We start from the raw sequence: 7,283 nt of genomic DNA on the forward strand, positions 1-7,283 counted from the left end.
ATGCTCTCTGCGCACATCCCTCAGCTTGTCTCCACCCTCCATTTGTCACAATGTTCCTTCCTCCCCATTCAAAACCTGTCCCAAGTTAGCACCAAGCAAGAGATGTTCCATCTGTTTGTTTTTCTCATGTACACACCCGTCCTGGCCCAATATTGCATGTGAAAATCTCGAAGAATTGTACTTATTTTACTTAACATCTTAAGCCTGTATGATTTTCCTTCATAAAAGCCTTTGGACTACAGAGTTATCCTGTGATCATTTCATTGAAACGCACATCATATTATTTAGTGCTGATGATCTTAGAAGTATTCCTCTTTCATAGCATCATAATTAAAAGAAAAATAGTGAACAGTCTAATCTGTTTGAGATAGTTTAGTTACCAATGCATGGAGAGGCAGGAGAATGATTCAGAAGACTTTGTCAAGTCAGGATATTAAATGGGATACAGAGCCTCTGGGGTTAGGGAGGGTTAACAGAGGTGTGGGGAGCTAAGGCTGTTCTGAGGAGGCATCCATCTCTGATCCATTACTGTCCCTCTGGATTTAATAATAGAAAGGTAGAACTATCAGTATTCATAGGAATCCAATTAATTTCAATAAACAGGATATTTAAAGTCCCTTGACTCTGAGCCTTCCAGGAGTGCAACTGATGTCAGGCTCAGCTGTCTATAGTTTCTCAATATTCAGCCTTGGCTCCATTCTCAGGTAGACTTTTTTCAAGTGAAGTAAAAGGTACTTTCTAGCAACTTGACTGTGTATTTAGAAAATCTTAAACAGAGTCTATCCCTTCCCCAGAAGGTCCAGTCAAAGATCTGAGGTTGGGGATGGCTATCAGGTGCCAACTTGGCTCAATGACTTCTTCCAAAATAACCACAGTGGCCAGTGAAATATGGTTCTTTATTTTTACTAGCTTAGGACAAAGGATATAAAGCAACCCATTACAAACCACGTGAAGAACTCACTAAAGTTAAACAAGATTGCTGTTATCAGGTGAGGGGCCATTGAGCAGGCAGGCCAATGTCCACTTTGACAAATGGTAGGGGGATAATGTGATAGATAAGATTCTTCATTCAGTTCTGGATAAATTTGAGGTTGCCTCAGGAATATACCAGTGACATTAGGGTAGTGACAGGAAGATGTTGGGCCCTTAGCACCATATTGTCACAAATCCTAGGATTTGGCTAAACTATCTATCTTCTTTGAGATCTGGTAATTCTTCTGTCTACTTCTAGATTGCATCTGTCCTAGATGTGGTGTTTGTTCACATTGCATCTACTGTCAGGAAGCGGAGAGAGATGAATACCACTTCTCAGCTTTTTAACTCCTTTCTATTCAGTCTAAGACTCTAACCCATGAAATGGTACTTCCCACAGTCAGGGTAGGTCTTCCTACCTTAATCTAGAAACTCCTTCACACACATGCCCAGAGATTTATCTCCTAGGTGATTATAGATTCTTTCAAACTGACAGTCAATACTGATCATCACACTGACAAAAATAATTTAAGGGAGGAAGGAGTTATTGTGGCTCACAGTTTGAAGGGATACAGTCCATCACAGTGGAGAAGGTATAGCAGGATGTGGCTCCATGGTGGCAGAAGCATTCAGCTTGGACTCCTTACATCCTCACATTTTGGTGGAACAAGAAGCAGAGATGGGACAAGAAATGAGACCAGGATATAACCCTCAAGGCTCATTCCTTTTTCCACCCCCTAGTGATCCACTTTGTCCAGCTAGGCCCTACATTCTAAAGTTTCCATAATCTCCCAAAATAGTGCCATTGTCTGAGACCAAGTGTTCAAATACATGAGCCTACCGGGGGCAGGGGGGAGATTTTACATATAAACCAAAACAGCATCCCTCATCTCTCTCCTTATTTTATCTTGTTAGCCCCTTTCAGTACATACTGAAGCCTAGTGGAATACCAATGAAACACTTCTGGGTTACCTCTTGATCCCTGACCTCCTCTGTACTGAAAACAGCATGCATTATATTCTATAAGGCTTCCATGTATTCTAACACATTGCCTTACTCTGAGGAAGGACAGAGTTGGCCATATTGAGTGGTCCATCTGGTGTTTCAGCTGGACAGTGAGTGATACTGTGCATCATACTGTTTCCCAAGAGGAACAGCAGGAAACAGTGGAAAGAGCAGTATGCTGAGAATTTGAAACCATGAGTTCTGATCATGACTCACGAACCAGATGGGTAATTTTAGGAATGTCTTTGGGCTAGTATCTTCCTCTAGCACAGTATATCTTTGTTAAACTAATCATCTATGAGATACCTTCATGCTGTAGTATTCCTCCAATCCAAGACTCCATAGTATCACCTTCAAGGTGATAATTAAATAAGATAAAGCTCTCCTAAAAGATATCCTGAGAATACATGTAAAGATCAAGAAGGGTCTGATATCAGCTCCTCCACTGAGTGGGAATGCAGTATAGAGTATATTGTTAGCTTCTCTGTGATCACTTCCTGTGTCTTTAAAATAGGAGTACAAGATGCCAAGAGGGTTGATTATATTATACCTGAAAAGTGCTGAGACATAATAAATGCTTGCGAGCATTAGCTACTGCCATTTATATATAATGTATAAAATAATATGTTATATTTCAGGAGCTTACTATGTAAGTACTTTCCAGTGACAGAAATTTGTACCCAATGAGGAAACTGGCTTCAATTTTATTAGTTCTAATTATTATCACCCTTAAAATATTTGAAGATATGATCAGGTCCCTTTTTAATTTAAAAATGTTTTTATTTATTATTCTTTGACAGTTTTATACATGTATACAGACATACATGTATGTCATTTTCACCCTTCATTACCTTCTTTTATCCCTCCTACTCCTGCTGAACAGTTTATTTTTCCCAACAAGTCCCTTTCCTATTTTCATGGTTTTTTTACTTTGTGTGTGTGTGTGTGTGTGTGTGTGTGTGTGTGTGTGTGTGTGTGAACTGATGAGACTAATTAAGATTGCTGGCGTGAGGATAGATGGGGTCACTTACCGGAGCAAGGGGCAACTTAACAGTGGCTATACCACTGAAGAGAATGACTCCCCTTCCCCCAGCAGCCATTATTTGCCAATAGTTCCTGGGGGCTGTGGTGTTTTGTGAGCTCCTCCTCATCCCTGACTGAATATTGACAGGCTTCATCTTGTGCAGGTAACCACAGCTGCTGCAAATTCATGAATGCAGTGGTCATGTCATAGCTAGAAGACAGTTTCATGGCACTCCTCCCCATCCTTTGGCTCTTAGGTAATTTCTGCTCCTCCTTTGTTGTTGCCTGAGCCCCCTTAGAAGGAGTGAGATAGATATCTTGTTTAGGGCTGAGCACTCAGTACTCTTATTCTCAGCACTTTGAACAATTGTGAGTTATCAACCATCGCCCACAAAGATTATGCCCCTTCTTAAGGACCCTCTGTGCTTTAACTTCTTGGTTGTTGTTATTATCAGACTGCCACTCTATATGACTATGTTCAGGTTTGCTAATGACCTTGATGAAACGAGTCATCTCTAACAACACTAGGTGAGATTTAAACAGTGCAAAAGTTGTCACTTTCCTCAAATACATAATTGTACTTTCCAGTGCTGCTTGGGACTCAAAATTCCTTTCTAATAGCAGATCATGTTTGGGGCTCATATTTAGCAGGTAGCTAAAAAAGCTCTGAGTTGTTCTCACATAAATCTCCGTGTAAACTACTTTTAGAATTCAAGTTACAATTCTTTTTGTTTCAATTCTAAAGTCCTCTATATTACCTAATCAATGTTACCGTCTGGGATAAATGTTGAAAATCCTTCAAGCACAGAATGAGAAAATCCTGACTCTAGGCATTTGATGTTAGTTAAATAGACCACATTTATTTATTTGTATTTTTAAAAGGAAGTGAGCACGAGCAGTGAGACCCTGAGTATTGAGCTGAACAGAGCTGTGAAGTTGAGATCTAAGATTCTGTCCTGGCTTGTAGGATTTAGAGTCATTGACCAACTTTAACAGACTTTCATCTGGTGACACTGGGGAGGCAATTACTTCAACTCGATAGCTTTCAAAACTTTCCTTAAGACTGTCCACAAGATTTCATGTTGTCTTTTCTTTATTATTGTTTTTGTGGGAATGAAAACTATTGTTGAACAATCTCTTTAATTTCCCTTCCAATCTCAAAAGTGTGCCAGTGAGTTTTCATTTGGAGACATTTTTCTGTAGATAAAATTTTGCCTTTGACCTGAGTCGTAATACTGGTGGTGTTCAGTAGGGTCATGCCAAATACTATATTCTTGTGGCTAATTGCAAAAATTGTTAAAATCAAGTTTTTCTTCTTCATTGAAAAAGGAAGAACGTGTCTCTAGGCAGGGGAGTAAAGTGCTTGCTGTCCAAGCATGAAGACATGAGTTCGGATCTCCAGCATTCATGCAAAAAAACTGGGCTTGGCAGCACATGACTATAATCCCAGCATTGGGGAAACAGAAACAGGAGGATCCCTGGTGCTTGCTGGCCAGTCAGTCTAGACAAAGCAAGGAGCTCCAGGTTGAGTGAGGGGCCTGGTCTCAAAGAATAAAGTGAAAGTGTTATAGCACTTACGGAATTTCCCTAGCCGTTTTCTGACTTATACCAGAAACTTATCCCACCACCAAGCAAATAAGGTGGAGAGTGATTACAGAAAAATGATGCACTTGTAAACACATGCACTTGTTTTTTTTAAATTTTATTTATTTTTATTTTATGTGTATGCATGTATTGCCTGCATGTAAGTAAGTGCACCCCTGTCGTGCAATGCCTGCGGAGCTCAGAAGAGGCTGTCAGATCCCCTAGGACTGGAGTTGCGGACAGTTGTCAGCTGCCATGTGGGTGCTGGGATTCAAACCCAGGTCTTCTGCAAGAACAACTAGTGTTCTTAACCGCGGAGCCATCTCTCCAGCCCCAACACATGCACTTGTAAACATATGCACGTGCGCGCGCGCACACACACACGCACACACGTACACACACAGAGTGATCTCTAAGTTCAAATCCATTATTCATAAGAGAAATTAAGTATAAAGTCAAATATTTAAGGTTCTTTACGTATCTGACATGGATCTTTATTTTTCAGCTTATTTATCTTCATTGCATCTACTATACTATGATGCAATGTACATGCACACACATGTATATGTGTTCAAACATACAAATATATGTGTATGTACACATGTATATGGAAAGATAAAGTAATAGCTGTTGCTTGATCTTGAATGCTCCCAAAGGCCCTTGTGTTAAATGCTTTGATAGGGTGTTGCTGTTAGGAGACGGTGGTACCTTTAAGATGTCAAGTCTAGTGGGAAATCTTTAGGTCACTGGGAGTTTGCTCTTGAAAGAGATTTTTGGATACTAGTCCCCTACTCTATCTTTTGTTTCCTGGCCTTGAGGTAAATTACTTCTCTTAGTCATTCTTTCCTGCTATCATGTGCTCAGCTTTGCCCACAGGCCCAAAATAATGAATTGATCAATTATTGAAATGGAAAAACTTTTGTTCCATGTTGCTCTAGCTGACTTTTGCTTTACCCTGTGTTTTGGCTCATCCAGTCCTACTGTAGCCAGCCAGGTAGAACATCTCATGTGGGTGGTTTTAGGGAGTACATTGTTTCTACAGTACTGGGAAACTTGCAAGTAGTTAGGCAGCATGTCCAGATAGCACATCCTCCCTCCCAGCTATGCCTGCATAGCCATTGTTTTTACAGTTGTAAGAAACTTTTTTTTTCCTAATCAAAACTTTTTGTTAACTGAAAACCTCTTTATTAATTGACCTGCCGCTAGTCTGGTGTAACTATAGTGATCTGATGTAACTATGGTTATTGCTTGCCCCTGGCATGATGTAATTGTGATTTAAAGTTTTTAAACCCTGCCCTGCTTCTCCTTTGGGTCGTGAGTTCTTTTGGGCGTTAACCCCCTCTCTGATCACTGGCTATTAATAAAGAACTCCTAATTTGACCATCACTATGTGGCGGTCCTCTATGCATCTCACTTGGTATTACATTATGACTTGAAACCACCCAAACTGTGATCCCCTGGAACTGGAGTTACGGACGGTTGTTAACCACCATGTGGATGCTGGGAATTGAACCTGGGTCCTCTGAAAGAATAGCCAGTGCTCTTAACCTCTGAGCCATCTCTCCAGCCCCCAAGTACTTACTTTTATAAGTCAATTATTTCCAGCATTTGTTATAATGACAGAAAACTGATTAGCAGGCCTCTGTATACATGTAAATTTGCAGTGTATGTATTTATACTAAGCATCTATATTAAAATGTAATAAAATCATATTATTTCATGTTAAAACACACACTGAGAGTCTTTGGGTCTCACACTGAGTGAGAGTCTTTGGGTCCCAGTGATCAATTACTTTTGCAACTGATGAGTAAACTTGTTTAGTTTCTGGAAAATAAATTCAAATCGTATATCATTTCTGTCAAGCTTATACACTTGATTTCTGGAACTAACTTAAAAATTGATGAAATTGGTTCTCTATTTTCATTCTTTGGGCATTCTCTAATTTTCTACACTAATTAAACAATCCTTACCTATGGGTCCAAAAGCTTTTTTTGTGTGTCTTATCTACTTTTCTCTCCAGTTAATGCAGTCAACCCTTAGCCTGCCAGCTTCCTCCTAACTAAGACTTTATATTCCCAGGTCAATAAGCATTGAGTTCTCTGATGTGCTGGGTGCTTTGCAGCCCTTACTGCCCAGCCTCAGTAGCAACTGTTCTGCACGTGGACTGCTCCTCTATCAAGTCTTCTAGATATCCAGCACATCTAGCCTCTCTTTCCTCATGCCTTTGGCTGCAGGCCCTTCTCTGGTCAGTCTTGGTGGTCTACATCAGCTTCTACTTGCCTGGAGACAAGGGGATGTTGCCCCACACTGCTTTCTTTTCTCATCCCTACGGTGTTGTCATCGGTAATAGAGGAGACACAGAGGATGTTTGGGTCCCATTCTTCTAACCTCGACTGAGCACATGTCCTCCATCACCTCTACCACCACCCCTCCAACATCACCATGACTGCTTCTACTTCCACCCAAATGCTCATGGACCAGGAACTGCTGACCCTCTATGGCTAAAGCACAGGCCCTTAAATTCTGACCTGAAAGCAGATTGTGCTTCTGTCAAAGTATTTATTTGATGATATCTCAATCTGATCATGATTGTTTTAAATTTAGAATTAGAAATATTTATTCTAATATTAATTCTAAATAGAATTAGAAATTCTATTTATTAGAAATATCTAATATAAAAATATATTAGATAAATATTT

General features: G+C 40.0%; 1 protein-coding gene across 6 annotated transcripts in view; it reads left to right on the forward strand.

Moving 5' to 3' along the window:
• The window catches only part of LOC115068913, an 86,299-nt gene that overhangs the window by 22,853 nt on the left and 56,163 nt on the right, over positions 1–7,283 (forward strand). The window lies entirely within an intron of this gene.

Source organism: Nannospalax galili, unplaced genomic scaffold (assembly GCF_000622305.1).
Source record: "Nannospalax galili isolate Female #2095 unplaced genomic scaffold, S.galili_v1.0 scaffold127, whole genome shotgun sequence".
NCBI lineage: Eukaryota > Metazoa > Chordata > Mammalia > Rodentia > Spalacidae > Nannospalax > Nannospalax galili.